Genomic DNA, 21175 nt, shown 5'->3' with positions numbered 1-21175 from the left:
TCAGAGGGCTCAAGCAAATTTATCCTGGGCTATATAGAGAATAATAATCTGCATTTTAAAAATCAAACAAAGAGAAAAAAACATATAGTTTCTGAAATAAATTTAAGTAATATAACCATACAAATAACAATAACCACATCTTCTAATCCTGGCAATAATTACTCAAAATCAGCCTCAGTAAGTCAAGAACAATACATATGATACATATAAGAACTTTTTATTTACAGAGAATAAAAATCTAAAACTTGAACCTTCCCTGGTTTATAAACTGTCAGGATTCTCTTTGTTCTTGACCAAAATTTGCTATTTTCTAAAGTTAGGTAGTGCAGACAGTGTTAGCTCTCTGCCTTCCTCCTAGATGCCTTTCCTGGATGCCACATGCACATCTCCCTCAGAGTCTGCAGTCTGTACAATGAACGTCAGGGAAGAATGAAGGCTGGGTTTGATCAGAACAAGTTGCTGAGGAGATCCAAGTCAAAATAATTCACTTTGCGAATCTACAAAGATTTCAAGAGAAAATGTTGAATATTTACTGCAGTTGTCTAAGTTTAATTGTTTACCTGTATGATGGTGTTTATTCTTCACCAAAGCCTATGGGACAGATAAATCTGAAACTTACTTTTTTAAATTTATTTTATTTTATAATTTAATTTAATTTTATATATCAGCCACGGATTCCCTCGTACTCCCCCCTCCCACCTTCCCCCCAGTCCACTCCCCCACACCCCCACCCCCGTTCACATCTCCTCCATGGCAAAGACTCCCCTGAGGATTGAGTTCAACCCGGTAGATTCAGTCCAGGCAGGTCTAGTCCCCTCCTCCCAGACTGAGCCAAGAGTCCCTGTATAAGCCCCAGGTTCCAAACAGCCAGCACATGCACTGAGGACCAGTCCCAGTTGCACTGCCTGGATGCCTCCCAAACAGATCAAGCTAATCAACTATCTCACCTATTCAGAGCACCTGATCCAGTTGGGGGCTCCTCAGCTATTGGTTCATAGTTCATGTGTTTTCATTCGTTTGTATATTTGTCCCTGTGCTTTTTCCAATCATGGTCTCAACAATTCTCCCTCATACAAACCCCCCTCTTTCTCACCAATAAAGACACTTAAGGAATTGCTCAACATCCCTAATTATCAGGGAAATGCAAATCAAAACAACTCTGAGATACCACCTTACACCTGTCAGAATGGCTAAGATAAAAAACACTGACAACAGATTATGCTGGAGAGGATGTGGAGCTAGGGGAACTCTCCTCCACTGCTGGTGGGAATGCAAGCTTGTACAACCACTTTGGAAATCAATATGGAGCTTCCTTAGAAAACTGGGAATCAATCTCCCCCAAAATCCAGCCATACCACTCTTGGGCATATACCCAAGAAATGCTCAATCATACCACAAGAGCACTTGCTCAGCTATGTTCATAGCAGCATTGTTTGTAATAGCCAGAACCTGGAAACAACCTAGATGCTCTTCAATTGAAGAATGAATAAATAAAATGTGGAATACTACTCAGCAGAGAAAAACCATGACATCATGAGGTTTGTAGGCAAGTGGATGGAACTAGAAAATATCATCCTGAGTGAGTTAACCCAGACTCAGAAAGACAAACATGGTATGCATTCACTCATAGGAGGATACTAGATGTAAAACAAAGATGACTAGACTGCTACTCACAACTCCAGGGAGGCTACCTAGAAAACAGGACCCCAAGAAAGACACAGGGATCACCCAATGACAGAGAAATGGATGAGATCTACATGAACAACCTGGATGTGAGTGGGGGTAATGAACGGCAAGGGTCTAGGGAAAGAGAGCTTAGGGGAGCGGAAGATCCCAGCTGGATCAAGAACAGAGAGGGAGAACATGGAATAAGAGACCGTGGTAAATGAAGACCTCATGAGAATAGGAAGAAGCAAAGTGCTAGAGAGGCCCACAGAAATCCACAAAGATACCCCCAAAATAGACTGCTGGCAATGGTCGAGAGACAGCCTGAACTGACCTACTCTGGTGATGGGATGGTCAAACACCCTAACTGTCATGCTAGAAGAAACCCCATCCAATGACTGAGGGAACCAGATGCAGAGATCCATGGCCAGGCCCCAGGTGGAACTCCAGAAATCTGAAACATCCTAAAGAAATGCTAACCGCATTGACCAAGGCCACACAGCTAGTAAGAAAGTCGAGAATGACTCCCACAGTGGCTTACTCATTTGCATGCATGTCAACATTTTGAAAAGCCAGGAATAAATAAAACCAAGAGCAATAACTTCACACTTGTTCATAGCCAAATGTATTATCTGAAAGGATTATTGAAAACAACACAAGAATCCATATGTTTAAAAATGCTTCTCCCATCAAAAAGATAGCTAGATTTTTTTAAAAGAAAATAGATGAGACATATGCTATCATAATAAATAAACACATTAACCATAACTACAAAACCAGTTATATGCATATATGCAACATGAACATGTTAATATATAGCTCTTTAAAAGATTATATCAAGCCATTTAATTCTTTCATAATTTTATAAACACAATATTATAATTTTTAGAAGATGAGGAGGTTATAAAGGTAGTACAAGGATAAAGGTGATGAGAACAATAAACTTCCTGTCATTTATAATTTTTCTCAACACTAAAAATCAAAAGTCTTTGTTTTAAAACACAAAGTCAAGTAGATGGCTCCTCCAACAAAGCTTTTGCCTTGTAAGTATGAGGACTGAGTTCTGTCCCCAGAATCCACAGTCAAAGCTGAGCAATGTGGCAAGGGTGTGTTATGTTCTCTCAGTGCTGAGGAAGCAGAGACAAAGGGAGACTCAGAGCTGCTTGGCCAGCCTGCCTACTCTGCTTTGGTTTGAACTGAACATCAGATCTCAGGAAAGAAGGTGGACAGTCCCTGAAGATGACACCTGGTGTTGTCTGCTGACCTCCACATTATGTGCATACATGTGCTTTGCTTTACATGAACTCACACAATGCACATACTCATAAAATTAAACAAAGCAAAAACTACAAAGCAAACTTTTCAATTCCTTCACTGAAATTCACAAATGCCCATTCTACTTTGGAAAATAAAAACCCAGCTTTCCCAGCTCGGCCTTTCATAGCTCCCAGCTCTGCTGTTCACATTGCCCATGTCCCAGCTCTGCTGTTCACATTGCCCATGTTCCTACAAAGGGCCTCCTTCAAGCCTCAGTGCTTTGATACCTACCAAAGGCCTCCTCAAAGGAGTCAGACTCTTCAAATGGCTTCCCCCTGTGTTTTCAATGCTCTCAGTTTACACACCATGTCTTAAGACATACATCCCTATATATAGCCTTTAAAATCAGTTAAATATCATTTACCCATTTATTGTTAATTTCTCTCAACTTGACTGCATGTTCTATGCAGATTGCAGCCCTGTTTCTTTATTCATTTGTACAATCACATTTTATAGTAAGCAATTAATGTTATAACTTACATTTTATAATTTGATGAGCTAAATACTAAAATTGATGGCAATGAGTTTATCATTAGTCTTGGCAATTTATTTTTGCTAATAACACATTCTTTCTTAAACAAGTAAAATTCTTTTTTTGGGGGGGGACAATACCTTTATTTAATGTCTACATTTTGTTTTTTAAGTAAGCCTACAAAGTAAAGGGTTTCATTATGGCATTTTCCTACCTTTGTATCATTCTTTGTTGTAATTCACCCTCTTCCCTCCACTCTCTCCTCCTGTGGCTGGTTCCCTTTGTCCTCATAAGCAGTCTTCCCTACAGCTTTCTGGTCAAGAATTCCATTTACTGTTTCCCCATGAAATCTCTTCCTCCTCTCTCATGATCCTGATCCACTTTCTAATTTCATAACACACACCCCTGATTCTCTCTGTCTTCTCCCACCACACACACACACACACACACACACACAGAGCAACAATAACAACAAATAAAATTCTTTAGTTAAGATTTAATCATATAAAGAAAATAATTGTCATATTGCTTACATATGAAAAACAGAAAGACTTGTCCTAAATTTCCAAGGCTAATCAATGGAATCTGACCAACTATGAAAAATGAAAAATGAAAAAGGATTACATCACTATAAACTTAACCAAAACATGAGACCATAACAAGTTCCGAAACCTTCCTATGCTCTGTGCTGTATCTTCAAGCCTCTCAAAGGAATATATCAAGCTCTGCCTCATGTCATCTCATTTCTGACTTACATTTTCTAACTTATATTTTTTAATTGCATTTTATCCACTTACCTATAAAAATACATTAAGAAAGCTGAGATGGTGGGTATAGTCATCCAGTGTGATTACTCTGGGTATTTCTTTCTACTCAGTACAGACACTATGTTATATAGCCTGCTGAACATTCTGGAGTGAAACTTCATGTGCTTTTCTCCATTTTCTACTGCATTCACAAATCATGTCCCGTACTTCCATGTCATGCACAGCTCCTGTGATTTACAAATTTCATGACTGCATGTTCTCTAATAATCATTGTGCAGGCACATAGAGCATGGACTTCAGTACTGGTATGCTTCTGAAAATGTGCACAAATTAAGGTTTTACATTCTATATCTACAATGCCATGCTAACAAAATTTTAGAAGATATTATCAAAAAGTACAGCAGAACATAGTATTTTATTCTATATTTCTGTGCTTAGGTAGAGATTAAAATAAGGACATTTCTGTACAGTTTGAATGACTTTATCTCCTTATTTGAGAAGAACATAGTGATAAATGATCCCTTTACATGTGGTAAGAAACTATAGGGTGAGTGAAACACTGGGAGGTTCTAGGACATCATTTTTCTAAACCCACTTTCATCCCCAGAAACCTTTCTCTGTAATTTTTCTTCCTCTGGTTTGGGTTACACATGGTCCACTGCCATCTATAGAAAATTTCTAAAAAGAAAACCATTCATAATCTTCAAATTTTACACTGCTCTGGATAGTGGCCCACTTGGAGCAGGAATTCTATTTTGTTCAGATATTTCACAGGATCCATCTATGAGTTAATAGTCACATTGCATTTAGGTAGCCATGGGTTACATTCATAAATGGAACCAAAGTAGTGATTTTCGCAGTTCAGATATTCCAAGGAAAAGTCAGAGAGTGCTTCCTGTAAATGGAAAGAAGAAAGATTGACAAAAGGGAAAACCTAAGTGCATTCTGAAGTCACTAAGGTCATGGTAGGGGCCAGGCTTCGGTCTGAACTTGTAAATTAGGAAACAGAACTCCATGCTTATCTTTGGCTTACCCCAAATTGGAAATGTCATATGCACAGTACAACTTTTAGTTGTATTTAGATATACATGCTTTATTGAGGTAGAAAAGATACTAAATTTAAGTGTGTTATGTGTGAAGTTTACATACAGGGGTTGATTTTATATGAGAATTCATTCAGGTATCTCTTTGGGATCTTAGAACATCTTAGAACTAAAATCTGATTTTACTGTATTATTTGTTCTAAAAGTTAAAGACAATATTCTAGTCCTGCTTCTCTCCAAACACATACATACTAAATTTAAGATCCATCAATGAAATAAACTGTTATGTTCTTGGCCTGATGATTTTCATATCCCAGTTCCTTATAGGCATGTTACTTCTTCTAAAAATAAAATGTTGCTACATCTATTATTTTAGTTTTTAAAAAATATTTTAGCCTGGCTAATTTTAGTAGGTTTTAAAAAACTTACGAAACTGGTAAGTGAGTAAATAATTATATAAAATTCTGTAACAAGAAAAGAAACACAAAATAAGAATATTTTATAAGAATTAAATAACTTACTTTTAAATCAGTGAAGCTATTTAGCATTAATGAGCCATAATTTTCTTGCCACATAATCTCCTAGACATAGGCAATGGTTCATCTCCACTGTCAAGTTGACTGGGGATTTGCAATCACTATGGAAACACATCTATGGATTTGTCTATCTGGGTGTTTATAGAGTGGTTTATTGAGGAGGATAAATCTATCCTGAAGGTGGGCATTTCCACACCTACGATCTGGGGGCCATCGACAAAAGGAAGAAAGCAGGGTGTTCTCTGAGCATCAGAGTGTTCACTGATCTCTCCTTGCTGGATGAACTTATCACAAGAATAGACACCAACCCCTGACGCCACAGTTCCCTTGATGCACGACTGTGCTCTTTCTTGTACGGTTACTCAAAATTAATTCATTTACCTTAAGTTCCTTCTGTCAGTCATTTTGCCATAGAAATGGGAAAAGTAACACAACCTGACACTAGCTAACAGATACGGTTTTAGCATATTGCAAAAACTGGCCAATCTTTTACCCCTTCCCTGTCCACAGTTTAAAATGCCACAGCTCCCATCAGGTAGTGTGTTCTTCACTCCTGAACCTGACTTAGTTTTAGGACTTTATCTGATAAAACAAAAAACAAAACAAACAAACAAAAAATCAGAGCTGAAAGCACACCAGTTCTGAGGTCACATTTGTGAGAATGAAGAGTAATCACACATGAAAGAGTAGGCTTGCTCTCTTAAGAGAGCATGAGTAATCACATGTAAAAGGAAGTTTGCTCTCTTAAGAGAACATGAGCCATTTCAGACTAAACATCAGCTAGTGAAACATTGGGTCCTATTTAAGAGAATCAGCTATAACTGAACAGCCGATTCCTATAACCCAACAGCTGCAGGTGCACATGAGCTTCCTGGTCTCGGGGCTGATAGGAGCAGAACACCTGGGTTCATCGAGTCACTCGGGGTGGTAAGACTTATATTATATTAAAATAATCACCTCAGAAGGGCTTTTTGTAGTTGTCATTTTCTATTTGGGAGAAAATGAAACTGTAGCACTTAAAAGTTAACTAATACTCCATATTTGTTCCCAAGAGCAAGTCCCAAGAGCAAATTACATGTCCACCTGACTCAATAGTTATGTAGTCATTTTGCCAGACTGAACGCAAATTTAAAATCCTCCTGTCTTGACTAGCCGAGCACCTGGGATTGGAAGGACAACCTGCCACTCCTGGGCTTCATATATATGTCTTCTAATGGGCAGTTCTACCTCTCAAATCTAATGTGCTCTTATTCTTGCTTCTTCAGGCAGCCAGAACCCTTGTTTCAACTTACAAAATTATTACATCCAATTAAAACAGAACAATCTATTTTTATAATCACTTCCTAAATGTTGTTTCAGTTAAAGAAACATGTATTATACTTGATAGACTTTTATAAGCATTCTTAAAAGCTCCCCAATAATGTGCTTTTAAATGGAAAAATATATGACAAGAAATAAATGAGAATATATACATTAAAATATGATTCTTAATATGTAATAGCATATTTCCCTTCATTATAACTATTTAATATAAATTTATACTATAAAATATGTATATAAAAGATTTTTAAGAGCGATATTTCCATTAAACTTTAAAGATTCATTTTTAATTGTGTGTGTGTATGTGTGTTTAAATATGTGCATATGAGTGAGTGCAAGTTACTGTGGGTCAGAAGCTCCAATGCTTCCGACCCTAGAGTTCTGGGCATGAGTGCTAAGCACTGGACTTTGTCCTCCACGAGAGCAACATATACTCTTAACTGATGAGCCATCTCTCCAGCCCCTTCTCAGTGTTAAAATACACAAAATGAGATATCAATTAATCTTGGGAAATTACTGGAAAGATCTTCATTTCAGCAATCTGCCAGGAACAAACACATTTGTTTTCAGATAGCAGTAGATGCTTAAAAAACAAACAATGTTTTGAAACAGTTTCTACCCACAGGGCTCACCTCTAAACTTCAACCCTTCCAATTCAGCAGTCCTTGGCAGGAGGCTTACAAGAATGAGCTACCACACTCAGCTTTATTTTACTTTTTGTGTTCCCTATAAGAGTAATAGATCTAAAAGAAGTACAAGTGTGGCTGAATGCAACTGTTTTTAATTAAACCACAATCGATAGGTCCCAAATAGTTCATCATTTTGGATATAGGAAGGAGTTCACATAATAAAAAAATCAAAAATAACAAGATAATTGTATGATCTGTCTGTAACCAGGGTCCTGGGTTTTTTTTTTTGTTGTTGTTGTTGTTTGTTGTTTTGTTTCATTGTTTTTTACATAAACAGATCACAGTATTCTGGAATACCTAAAGTGAAAACCAGAGGATTTCTTTTCTAGACCAAGTTAGTAAAATGAGAAATCATCTTAAACAATATGAAAGATGTAGTTTACCATATTCACATTCACTTCCAAGTTTCCATTCAGCATCATTGAACTGCAGTTGTGACTTAGCATTTTAATCATTCTTTTTCTATGAGTTGCATAATGTATTTCAGCCAAAGTGAGAATGATGCAAATGTTTTGCCTTTGGTATTCTGGCTTTTCTCATCATCAGGTTCCTGGTTAAATTCAGGACTAGTAGAGAATAGCAAATAAAGGAGATTTGAATAATACAGAAATAACCTTTTTAAAAGTGGATTATGTAAAAATTCAACCTTCTTTTCTCCCCTTATAGAAATATATTAATTTACATTTTGAAGGAACTAGAAGTAATTGCTGAAATAAAATTAACTCAAATTCTTAATTTTAAAAGAGCTTCCAGCATACAACAAAGAACGTTTCAAATGAAAACTATTGCCTGAATCCCTTCCCTGTCACAGGTTAGACCGGGGTGGCTGCCTGTCACAGGTTAGACCAGGGTGGCTTCACTGTCACAGGTTAGACCAGGGTGGCTTCCCTGTCACAGGCAGACCAGGGTGGCTTCCCTGTCACAGGTTAGACCAGGGTGGCTTCCCTGTCACAGGTTAGACCAGGGTGGCTTCCCTGTCACAGGTTAGACCAGGGTGGCTTCCTTGTCACAGGTAGACCAAGGTGGCTTCCCTGTCACAGGTTAGACCAGGGTGGTTGCCCTGTCACAGGCAGACCAGGGTAGCTTCACTGTCACAGCTTAGACCAGGGTGGCTTCCCTGTCACAGGTTAGACCAGGGTGGCTTCCTTGTCACAGGTAGACCAAGGTGGCTTCCCTGTCACAGGTTAGACCAGGGTGGCTGCCCTGTCACAGGCAGACCAGGGTGGCCAAGAGGCTGAAACAATCCTGAAAACATTAAACAGAACTCAATACTAAGAAAGATACAAAATGCTATGTATAAGATACTATAAATGCATTTTACAGGTATGCATCACAAGACTCACTTGTTTCTATAAGATTTATTTTTAAGTGTGTGTGTGTGTGTGTGTGTGTGTGTGTGTGTGTGTGTGTGTGTGTGTTTGTCTCTGTATGAGAATGCTATGTGCGTGTGGGTGCCTGTGGAGGCCAGAAAAATAAAGTCAGGGGATAGGCGGTTGTGAGCACTGGATGTGGCTGGGCAGGCAACTTAGGCCATGTGGAAGAGGAGTAAGTGTACTTACTGCTGAGTCATGTCTCTAGCCACAGGCCCTTTGCTTTAAAAATTTAAATCTTTGTTTTTAAAATGATTACAGTATGTCTCATATAGAAAAGACAATAATCATAAAATTATAATGTGAATTGGGCCAAAGTTCTGATAGTATTTTTTCTTAAATTCACTAAAATACTATATGCTATAATTCAATTTTTAAGCAGTAGAAATGATAGGTTTATCACTTTGTCTATTTTAAAATAAAATAGTCTGAATATAACCCTTTTAAACAAGGTATTTTTCCTGTAGTGGTTTGATGAAGTGGACCCTAAAGACTCACATATTTGAATATTGGGTCCCCAGGTGGTGGAACTGCTTGGGAAGACTGAGGAGGTGTGGCCTTGTGGGAGGAGGCGTCTCCCTGGGCACAGGATTAAAGGTTTCTAAAGTCTCACCCCACTCCACATCTCTTTCTCTCTGCAGAAGAGTCTCAGCTCTCCCTGCCTTAGAGCTGTCATCATCGACCCGAAGCCTCCGAAACCCTAAGTCCAGAATTAAGTGATTCTGTAAGTTGCCTTGTGGGTACTTTATCACAGCAGTTGAAAAGTAACTAAGACAGTTCTGAATATCTGAGGTATTGGCCAATATCATAACGCAGAGAAATGTCATTCAAACCTGGCTCTGCCATTTGTACAGTGTGACAAAGTCACCCTTTCTTTACAAATTCAGAGAAGGAAACCAGGTTTAGAAGATGTCTAATATTCTTGCCAAACTCTGACAGTAATGGGCAACCGCAGTCTGGGTGGGTTTATTTGCTGGGACGACACAGACAACAATATATACCTTTGGCTGGGTTCTCAACAATGCAAGCACACATACTGAGGTGAGTGAGAACCCATGGCTTCAACCCCTCAGCTTTACGGTGAGGACATCTGTAGTTACCATTTTGTTTTTCAGATCTAACAGCAAATTGTCCATACTGGCCTTAAAATCAAGATCTTCCTTCTTTAGCTTCCCAAGTCACTGGGACGACAGGCACACACATGCTGCTAACATGACATTTACAAATATTCCTATTTAATTGTTATAATTAGTAAGCAATAATTATATGCTATATTTCTAATATTGTCGTAAACTTTGAAACTTTTAGAACTTGCCCAACATTATTAAAACTAGCAGAGTTTTATTTTTCTTTTCAAGTCAATTAGCCTTTAACTTTACTCATCTCTTCCCTTCACAAACATGTCAATAACTGAATTAGAACTATTACATTCTAAGCTTTTCATCAAAACATCTACAGAAAACATGCAGACCTGGAGATAATATCTGTGAGGTTCCCATAGCATGTGATATTCTATCTTTACTGCCTTATCAAATTCAAACCCTTCACACTCAGCTGATGTTGGGCTCCAGATTTAGTTCATTCTCATTTTCTATACACCAAGGATACTAATCCTCCAATAAATTAATCTTTAATAAAATTGCAAAGACAAGTAATTATTTGAAGTATATTATCACTGGATTTTACTTATGTGAGGAAAATTTCCTTTCTCAAGGAATTTCCATGATATTAGAAGAACTTGTACTTGGTGGGTGCCTGTGTCCTCTGAGTTATAGCACGCTCAAATGCTCTGAACATATCATCCCCTTTATTCATCTTATGGAAACATTATTAATTTAATTTTACCTACAGGGAACTGGGGCCCAATCAAGTAACTTACTCAAAGTATTATGAGGAGAGAGTAAAACACATCACGGATTTAGATCTGCCAACTTCTTGAGTCCATTCCCTTAGCCTCCAGGTACCATATATTCACCAGCTTTTATGGCTTTCACAGCAGCTGTTTTGTTTTCACATTTGAGGCAATGTCTGCTAGCATAGCCTAAACTGCTCTCCAGTTTGCGTTCCTGCTGCCTCTATCCCAAGTGCTGTCATCACAAATATGTACGACCATGCACAATACCATTATTATTTTAATGCAATAAAATATAAACACAGGAGAAAGTAGAATATACAAATGAAATGCATAATCTCTTGTTATTGAGATTGATTATATACTCCTTCTAAAATTAATTCTAGAACTTTAATTTCCTCATCTGGTCTTTATCTGTCAACTTCTTAGTTTTTTAAAACTCACAATTGAGTGAGACTAATATCTTCTAATTCAATATTTTTAAAAGATTTTTAAAAACATTAAAATGATAACCTTTAAATTATAATACATAAAATCATTTTTTTTACTAATTTGGCACTAAAGAAAAGCTAATTGGAAAATACAAAGAAAGCAGAAAAAAGAACATGGCATTTGTTGAGTAACAGTTATAATATAGCATTTCATGTGGTTTCATCTTCAAACAATAATTACATCAATAAAATAACACCTTATCCCATTTTACAGATAAGAGGTCAAGATTGAGAGAAGTGAGACTAAGTGTCAGAGAACACAACAATCTACTCTGGCGCCCATGATGGCCTAGAACTTCTCTGAAGGTTTTATATCCTATAAATAAGCACTAGATGCCTGGGAACAAGACTAAGGAGGTATCGGTACTCATGGTTCTTCTCCACAGTGCATCCAGAATGAACTCTCTTGTTAACAGCCTTGTCTGAAGCATTTGTTGTGGTTGATATATTGTACACTCCAGCAAACTTATCTGGAGGTCAGAGAACAGAACAGCCACTAGATTAGACATAGAGGGCAAGCAGTGGTGTCACATACCTTTAATTCTAGCACTTGAGATCTCATGGCTTTGCTTGGGAAGGACACAGATCTTTAATCCCAGGAAGGGATGGCAGGAAGCAGAAAAGTATATAAGGACCAGGAACTAGAGGCTTTAGCAGCAGTTCAATTTCCTCAGGAATGAGGACTCAGAAGCATTCAGTCTAAGGATTCGTGGAAACAGGGTCAGCTGAGGGGTTGTCGAGGTGAGGTTGGCTATGGCTTGTTCTGCTTCTCTGATCTTTCAGCATTCACCCCAATATCTGTTTTTTATTAATAAGACTTTTTAAAAATTCATGTTACTTTTTTTTTCATGAGAGGATGTTGAGGGATGACTGAAATCTGAAAAAGCCACACAAACAATCACAAGGGACAAGACTGAGGAAACAGCACCTTTGTAATAGGATTTAGGATGTGACTTTCTTTTGGAACAATACGGTTACTTGGTATTGTGATGGTTGTTGAGACACAGTTGAAGTAACTCATGGAGAAAGTTCTTCCAAATCTATTCATACACACAAGTCATTCCTAGTCCCAACTGGCAAAAGTGCTGTTGGTTGTATTATCTTTTTCAAGAGACTTTGACATGTTCCATGTCAGTAGCAGTTGTAACATACTATGAGTTGGAAGGTGTATACTAAGATTAAGAATTTTAAATTTTGAAGCCAGGCCTTATGACAACATATCTGTGATCTCAGTCCTCAAGAGGCTGAGGCAGGAAAACTGCTACAAATTTGTGTCCAGACTAGTTTACATAATGATTACCAGTCAAGCCAGAGCTGTATAGTGTGATAAAATTAATAAATAATATGTAAAATGTGGACATTTACACTTCAGAAACAATGACATACCATGGAGATTGACGTATTTCTGTTTCAGACTTTATTGGGATATTCTGAAAGGAAACAGAAGGAAAGAAAATAGAGCCATTTCTAAATTCCAAGTACTTTCATAAATAATCCTACCACACAGTGATGAGAAAATAATGAAATCACAGCAGAAAGAAGCACCACGGAACAACTACAACAGGAAACTGTCAATGTATACTTCTAAGTTAGTACTGAGCAAGAGGCAGACTCTCACCATCGATTGGGCTTTTCCTATTTCAGTATATCTAAGACAATTCTGTCTTGAGCTTCATTCTTAGGAAAGCTGATAGGCAGGAAACTGCATAAAATTAATAAGAAAAAGAAACACTGCAAAACTTAAAAAAAAAAAAGAGGAGTCAACATCACTTCACCTATTTGCATTAGATTGCTAAAGAAAGAAAACAGACTGACAGCTACAGTTTCGATGATGTGGCCCATATACTGTGTTGGCTGCCTAGGACTCCAATGAAATATTTAGCCATGACTACCTTAGGACAGCTATGTATCAATAATTTGTGGAAGTTTGGAGGGTTTGTTTGTTTTTACTTAATTTGTTCTGCTATTCCTAAGTAGGAAAAAAAAACTAGTTTCCTTAGCAACTACAAGGTTATATTTTATCTGGAAGCTGAAGAGCTTTTTGAAGTAAGAACAGTAATAAATACAGAAAGTGTGACTGTGCTGACTGCTGTTCCATCTAGGTCAAATGGTGGTTTTAGTTGTCAGGTTGAGAATAACGTGCAGACTCCTCTCTCTTCCTGCTGCCCCACCTTGGGAGCTCTTCTGAAATACTTTTTTTCCTTTAAGGAAAATGAGAGAATTGCCAATACCAAATATAAAAGCAAAGAAATAGTCAGAGAGGCTCTAGAGAGTGTAGTTCATTGGAGCTGACCTTCATTATTTCTGGGAGAAGAGAAATTGGTGGGGCAATTGACAATTGTTGTAACAGGAAAATAAACATCCTGTCAAGTGTCAGTGGCTAAAAAGTCAATTTTCAGCCCTAATGGAAGATAGCTGTAAGCCTGTCTGCAGGAGAATAGATTTTTCAGAAAGTACTACGTTAAAAACACACCTTAACAATTTAATTGAAAAAATCCCCATCAAAGCTGAGATGCTTGCAGACAGCATTTCCGGGGCCACATCCTAAAGGTTGCTTGTCAGGCACTCGCATGGGACTTCAAGGCCTGCAGCATGGCTGCCTTATAAAGGAGTGTGGAACAAGGGAAATGAATGGAGGGGGAAAAAAAGAAAGAAAAGTAGACTTTCTTCTAAAAATGACTGAAATGACTGAACCCAAATTGAAATGGTTTAACAACAAAAGTGTATAAACTCTGGTGACCTTGGCTTCTGCTAATCCCGTCAATGTCTCCCAACAGTTGGGGCATCTCTGCTCTGCTGTCCTTCCCTCTGCATGGCCCAGAGGCTCTCCCCAGGGCGGACCCAGGAGTGTACTCCTCTCTTCTTCGGCTTCCCTATCTGTGATGTCACTCTCACCCACTGCCCAGGGTCAGGGTCTTGCTAGTCCTTGTTTCAGACCCTGTATACAGTTTTCATCAGTTTCCATGGTGAGGCAAATCCAGGCCTAGGTATTCAATTGTAAACCATAGTCTACATCTCTATGTCATCAACTGCCAATTTTAAGGCAAAAATAAATATATATGTGTGAGCCTCCAAACTGATAACAATATTTTCTTCAGAAAGTGTGTGTCCTGTTTAAAGAAAAAAAGAGGGGAGAGAGAATTGTAGGGAAGTTCCAATTCTACCAAACTTGTTTTTTTGTTCATTTGTGTTTTGTTTCCATTTGGTTGATTTTGAGAGAGAGTCTTCACATCTCCTGTATAGTCCAGACTGCCTTCCAGTTGGTGATCATTCCGTCTCAGCTTCACAAATCTCAGGACTACAGGACTATGGCAGTACACATGGTTTTATGTGTGTGTTTTCTGTTCTCTTTCTCCTGTATTAAGCACCATCAGCCATGGCTTGTTCCTGGTGATGTTAAGACATGTGTGCTCTAGTGTGTCCCTCACACAGTGCTAGTGAACCTTCTAAAAGCACTCACTGACTTACGCCATGGATTCCACACTGAAGACCTAGACTAGAGTTGGCTGAATAGTATATTTCTGATCTAAACCAACTCAAATGTCTCAATTTTGAGACAAAAACAAAAAAACAAACAAAAAAACTCGATAAAAAGGTGACACACAGGTCAAAGTGTAAAGGACTATTGAACTTGAGTTTGCTGAGCAATGGGATGTTTCAAAGATATTGATGTGGCTAATGTGCACTGAACAGAGGATCCTCAACCTCCAGTGTTCTCTACTCTACAGTGTCATCCTGCTCAACCTCCAGTATTCTCTTCTCTACAGTGTCATCCTCTCAACCTCCAGTATTCTCTTCTCTACAGTGTCATCCTCTCAACCTCCAGTGTTCTCTTCTCTACAGTGTCATCCTCTCAACCTCCAGTGTTCTCTACTCTACAGTGTCATCCTCTCAGCCTCCAGTATTCTCTTCTCTACAGTGTCATCCTCTCAACCTCCAGTGTTCTCTACTCTACAGTGTCCTCCTCTCAACCTCCAGTGTTCTCTACTCTACAGTGTCATCCTCTCAACCTCCAGTGTTCTCTACTCTACAGTGTCATCCTGCTCAACCTCCAGTGTTCTCTACTCTACAGTGTCCTCCTCTCAACCTCCAGTGTTCTCTACTCTACAGTGTCATCCTGCTCAACCTCCAGTGTTCTCTACTCTACAGTGTCATCCTCTCAACCTCCAGTGTTCTCTACTCTACAGTGTCCTCCTGCTCAACCTCCAGTGTTCTCTACTCTACAGTGTCCTCCTGCTCAACCTCCAGTGTTCTCTTCTCTACAGTGTCATCCTCTCAACCTCCAGTGTTCTCTACTCTACAGTGTCATCCTCTCAACCTCCAGTGTTCTCTACAGTGTCCTCCTGCTCAACCTCCAGTGTTCTCTACTCTACAGTGTCCTCCTGCTCAACCTCCAATGTTTTCTGCTCCCCACAGTGTCATTCTCTCAACCTCCAGTGTTCTCTACTCTACAGTGTCATCCTCTCAACCTCCAGTGTTCTCTACAGTGTCATCCTCTCAACCTCCAGTGTTCTCTACTCTACAGTGTCCTCCTGCTCAACCTCCAATGTTTTCTGCTCCCCACAGTGTCATACTGCTCTGACTGTGGGCCTGCATAATTATCCTCACCTTAATATATGGGATTCATTGTCTGCTGTTTCTAAATCAGAAATTGCCACACCCTTCACTGAAACTCATCTACTGTTCTTTTCTTCACTGACCATCCCAGAGGCCCTGCAGCAAGGAAAAGCAATGCCTTCTTTTCAGCTTGCCTTCAATGCCATATTTAGCTACTGAAATATTCTTCATAAAGTCGGGGTATAATGGGAAATCTCCATTGTCAGCTTGAGGGTTTGAAATGACCTTGGTGACACACTTTGAGGTGTGTCTAAGAAACATCTCCAGAGAGGTTTAACTGAGAAGAAAAAACTCATCCTGAATATGAGTTTCAACATCCCTTGGCTATAGTCCAGGACTGAAATCAAGTTTGTGTGTTTTGAGTAAACTAAACATAGACACCAGCGTCCCTCTTTTAACTTCCCTGTGACTAGCCTTTTCCACTCAAGCCGTCAATCATCCTTCCGGGACCGACGATATCCCTTCAAACTGTGAGCCAAAGAGTAACCTTGCCTTACTCATGTTGCCAAATACAGTACAGCAGCGAGAACTCTGACAACATTCATGGGGAATGGAAAACCTTCACACAATAAAGAGATGAAAAAGTATTTGAAAATAGGTATACATGTACAAAGTATAATACTATGAAAAAATGCTGGTACTTTTAAAATAATCTGGGCTACTAATTTTCAGTTTATTTTAGTGTGCAATTTTTTCCAAAAGTTTTGATTTTTTATGTAATATTTTATCTGAAGCTTTTATAATGTAAAAAAATAAAGCTGTTAAAAAACCACCTCTAGCCAGGCAGTGGTGGCGCAGGCAGATCTCTGTGAGTTCAAGGCCAGCCTGGGCTACAGAGCGAGATCCAGGAAAGGCACAAAGCTACACAGAGAAACCCTGTCTTGAAAAAAAAAACAAAAAAGCAAAAACACAAAAACAAACAAACAAACAAAAAACCAAAGCACCTCTAAAACAATTTCCTACTTCGTGATGAAAATTCAAATGGGAGTAATGACCACCCACACATTATGCTAACATATTCACAAAGTGCAATGCAATATGCCACAGCAGAAAAAAAGAGCTAGCATTACTCCCATTTGAATTTTATTGTATTTAAGTGGAAAATTTTAACTTTACTTACTCAGTGAAAGACATTAACCATATGACTTTCAAAATAGAGTGTCCAGTGCCGGTAAATTTAAACATTAAAACAACAAAGATGGTATTTCCTGTGTTTGAACTGTGTTCTTTTCTAGACAAACAAAGTATGTGTGCCATTTACTCTCTTTTATTGGTTCAATTTAAAAATAGGGTAATCAAAATTTGAGAGAGAGAGATTTATTCCAAGTTTGAGACCTGGAAGTAATCTAATCAAGTATTTGAACCAAAGATGATTCTCAAGTCTATAATCCTAATACTTGGATGGAAGACTGGAGGATCAGGAACTCAAGGCCAGCCTCAAGTTCCCAGTAAAACTGAGGATATCCAAGACTACAGGACATCCTTCCTCAAAAACCAAAACAATAATTGGAAGTGGATTATAGCCTTTGCTCCAAACCACTCCATAAGAAACAGTTTGCGTCTTCTCATAACAGTGAAAATCCCCAGGCCTGTGAGATGGCTTGGCAGGCAGCGGCACTCGCCTATAGCGTGCTGACCCTCAAACAAACAAAAGTAAACATTTGAAAAATATCCCTGTGAAATGAGGACTACAAGGATTTTTCTGTACAGGTTGTTTTAAACAACTTTTCTTAAGAATAACATTAGAACTTATCTATCTCAAAGACTATTTTAAAAGTTACATACATGATTGTTATGTTAAAAAGAAAAGTTAGGTTTAAAAGGAATGTTAAAACGATGAGAAAAAGTGTGTAGCTGAGCCCAAGGCAGCCAAGCTTGATGAAAAGCGGCTGAAAGCAGGTTCTGGAAAGCTCTCACTAGCACCCATGAAGTTCTCCCAAATCCTCCTCCCCAGAAACAATAGACTACATTTTAAGAACACTTTCTGAAAGTGCTCCAACCAGTTCAGATGGGAGACCACTTCAGACCATCCCTTACAGGAAAAACTGGATATGAGGTAACCAAGAAAATATAGAGCTACATCTTAGCAGCTGCATCTTCAGAGAGTGGCCATACCCCTGTGTGATTAAACATCCATAAAGCTGCAGAGAAGGTGTTCCAACTATGTCACAACCTAAGGCATGTATGGATTCAACCACACAGATGTACAAAGGGTCCATGTGGTGGTTTGAATAACGATGACCCACTACACTCATATATTTGAACACTTGGGCCTCAGTTGGTAGAGATGTTTGGGAAGATTTAGGGTGTGTGGCCTTGGTGGAAGAGGTGTGTCACTAGGGGCAGATTTAAGGTCCACCATTTACCGTTAGCTCTCTCTGCCTCATGCTTGCAGATCAAGATGTAAGTCTCAGCTACTGCTTCAACATGCCTGCCCACCTGCTGCATCCCCAATATGATGGTCACAGACTCTAACTCTCTGGAAATCTCAGGCCAAAATGAAATACTTTCTTTTTCACATTACCTTGGTAATAGTGTTTTGTCATGTCAAGAGGAAAATCACTGAAAGTCTGTATCCTCAAAAGACATGGCATCATTATACTATCATTTCCGCAGTAGTTTTAAAACTTCCTCTTTTATAGTGATCATTGGCAGAAATAACTTGAGGATATTCAGTCCACCATGGATTTGGGATAGAAATTGTATCCCATTACCTAATGAAAATGGCACTTCATAAATACTCTTAAAATCTATTTAAAATCCACAACACAGGCCCCACTATGCTCGGCTCCACCTTGGGACAGCTCATTCTAATCTCTCTTTGCTTAGCTTTCCTCTGTTGCTTTGCTATGTAATATCTGTTCAAATTGTTCATGTCTCTTGACTGAATTCATTCTTTCAAGAAGACAAGAATGGAGAGACACGCCCCCATCACAACATCTGTCATGTGATCACACATTACATGAAGGCCTATTATGCTAATAGTATTTTATCGATGGTGACTGACAGATACTCTTATGGCTACACATACAAATAGTCTGAATTCTGTCAGACTAGTGGAACAGTAAGACTGAGTAGACCTTTTTGAGTAGGATAAAGACATGCCTTGATTTTAACCAAATGGGCTTACTATGAACTTTCTGCAGTTTTCCAAATGCTCTAGATCTTCTGTTACCACTTTGATATTCATCTTTATCAAAACATCAATACCTTCACTTACATTTATAGTTTGAGGTGAGTGGATACTGCCACAGCTTCATGACTTGGTTGTTATAAAACAAAAACATGTTAGTGTTAATTTCTCTAATTTTATTTCTAACAAACCAGTGAGTGACAATAAGTGAATGAATGGATAAAATATAACACTGTGAAGTTCCACTCTTGTCTGCTTAGTACAGGCAATAGGCTTACACTGTAAGTCAGCCTGGCGTACTACTCATGAAAGGAGGCTTCTTTTCTGTCACTAATGAGATCTTACTCATAATTGTGCTCATTTGCCTTCCCCCCCGCTCAGCCTTGTCTGCATACACCACCTCAAGTACAAGGGCATCCACTCTGAACTAGTGTCTTAGAGTGTAGTAAGAAAAGACTGATTTCTATAGCCACAATTTCTGTGACTGTGACCGACTGTCAATCAGGGAGCAGTGACACTCTAAAGACATTGGCCAGTCTTAACTCTGCATCTGGTGTGTGTGACTCCTGTGTGCCACTCTCCATCAGTGACTTATTCTATCCTTGATTTCTGAAATGGCTTTGATTTAATTTAGGCTTTGGGGTAAGAAAAGACTGAGACGTTTAAAATAAGACCTTTAAGATATTTAAATAAGAGATGAGAGCGATGCTCCTGACAGTGCACAGTGATGGGATCCCCAGCTCCCTGGGACTGATGTAATGACACCAATACAGTGAACATATATTCCAGAACCCCTCATACACTGACATAAAATCAACAGGAGAGGTGGTCATTGCTGAAATAGTAGACAGGGTAGAAGGAATTATTTTGTTTCATGCCAGCCCCTTCCAACTAAGTTCTATCATTTTAAAAGAGATAATTGATGTAAAAATAGAAATGGATTGATGCTGGAAAGTGGTTGATATTTCAAAAAATACACTACACATTATATCATTAGGTATTTATTTGTAACAACACTGGGATATAAAACAATTTACTGTGTCTTAAGCTAGTCAACTATTTAAGATTTGGTACTTTATCAAGCAACTACATTGGCTCTTTTTCAATCTTCTTTTGATTTTATTAACTTAAAAACAAATCTGTCTGTATAATCCATTCACAATGCAGTTGTATCCATGTGGTTTGTTAATAGCATTAATTATTTGCTCATGAAGGCTGGCAGCATAACACAAATTTTGGATGCCATCAAAGAAAAATCAGATGGAGACTCAGCTAAAGGTTGAGTGAGAAATATCCAGTTAAGATTATCTTTTACAGAAGTTTGTATCCAAATCTCAACATTTATAATTATTTAGAATGATTTCTTTATATACGAATGGATATATATTGTATATATATATATATGTGTGTGTGTGTGTGTGTGTGTGTGTGTGTGTGTGTGTGTGTGTGTGTGTAATGCATATTATGTTCATAGAGAGAGAAACCTATGAAGGCTTTCAAAGGCTAGTACAAATGGACAGCCTGTATTTGCTAGGTAAACACAACAAAGCACAAAGCTAGTTATGTCCCATCTCTAAAGACTTTATTAATCCTCTTTCACTATTTAGTTGGTTTATGCTCAAAGAAGCAGCAGGAAACTGTCCCAGTTTCAGTTCAAGTGGTTGTTTCAATGTGGCTGTTTTTTTTTTTTCCTTTTCTTTTTTTAGCTCCAAGTTTACTGTTACACAAAATGGAAGTGTTAGACTCCAGAATACTTAACATCTCTTCAGGCACTAGAGTTCTATGATGTCACCAACGACTAGAAAGGTAATTCTGATTCAAATGAAAAAAAAAAAGTAGATAAATTTCACATCAACTATGAATGTGTTTGCAGTTGTGACTTAAAGTAATGTTAGCAACTATA

The 21175-nt window shown here is 38.4% G+C and overlaps 1 protein-coding gene across 7 annotated transcripts in view; it reads right to left on the bottom strand.

The window, feature by feature from the left end:
* Naaladl2 (N-acetylated alpha-linked acidic dipeptidase like 2) overlaps window positions 1-21175 on the bottom strand; it is a 1286850-nt gene that overhangs the window by 851512 nt on the left and 414163 nt on the right. The window contains exon 2 of one of the 7 annotated variants that reach the window (XM_076573984.1): window positions 12909-12952. The exons of the other annotated variants lie outside the window; for them this stretch is intronic. The gene's annotated coding sequence lies outside the window, so the exon portion shown is untranslated. The remainder of the gene's footprint in view (window positions 1-12908; window positions 12953-21175) is intronic. 7 annotated transcript variants of the gene reach the window in all.

The sequence above is a fragment of the Peromyscus maniculatus genome, chromosome 6, assembly GCF_049852395.1.
Source record: "Peromyscus maniculatus bairdii isolate BWxNUB_F1_BW_parent chromosome 6, HU_Pman_BW_mat_3.1, whole genome shotgun sequence".
In the NCBI taxonomy this organism is placed as follows: domain Eukaryota; kingdom Metazoa; phylum Chordata; class Mammalia; order Rodentia; family Cricetidae; genus Peromyscus; species Peromyscus maniculatus.
Note: the sequence above shows the minus strand (reverse complement) of the source record. Positions and strands in the feature narration are given on the sequence as shown.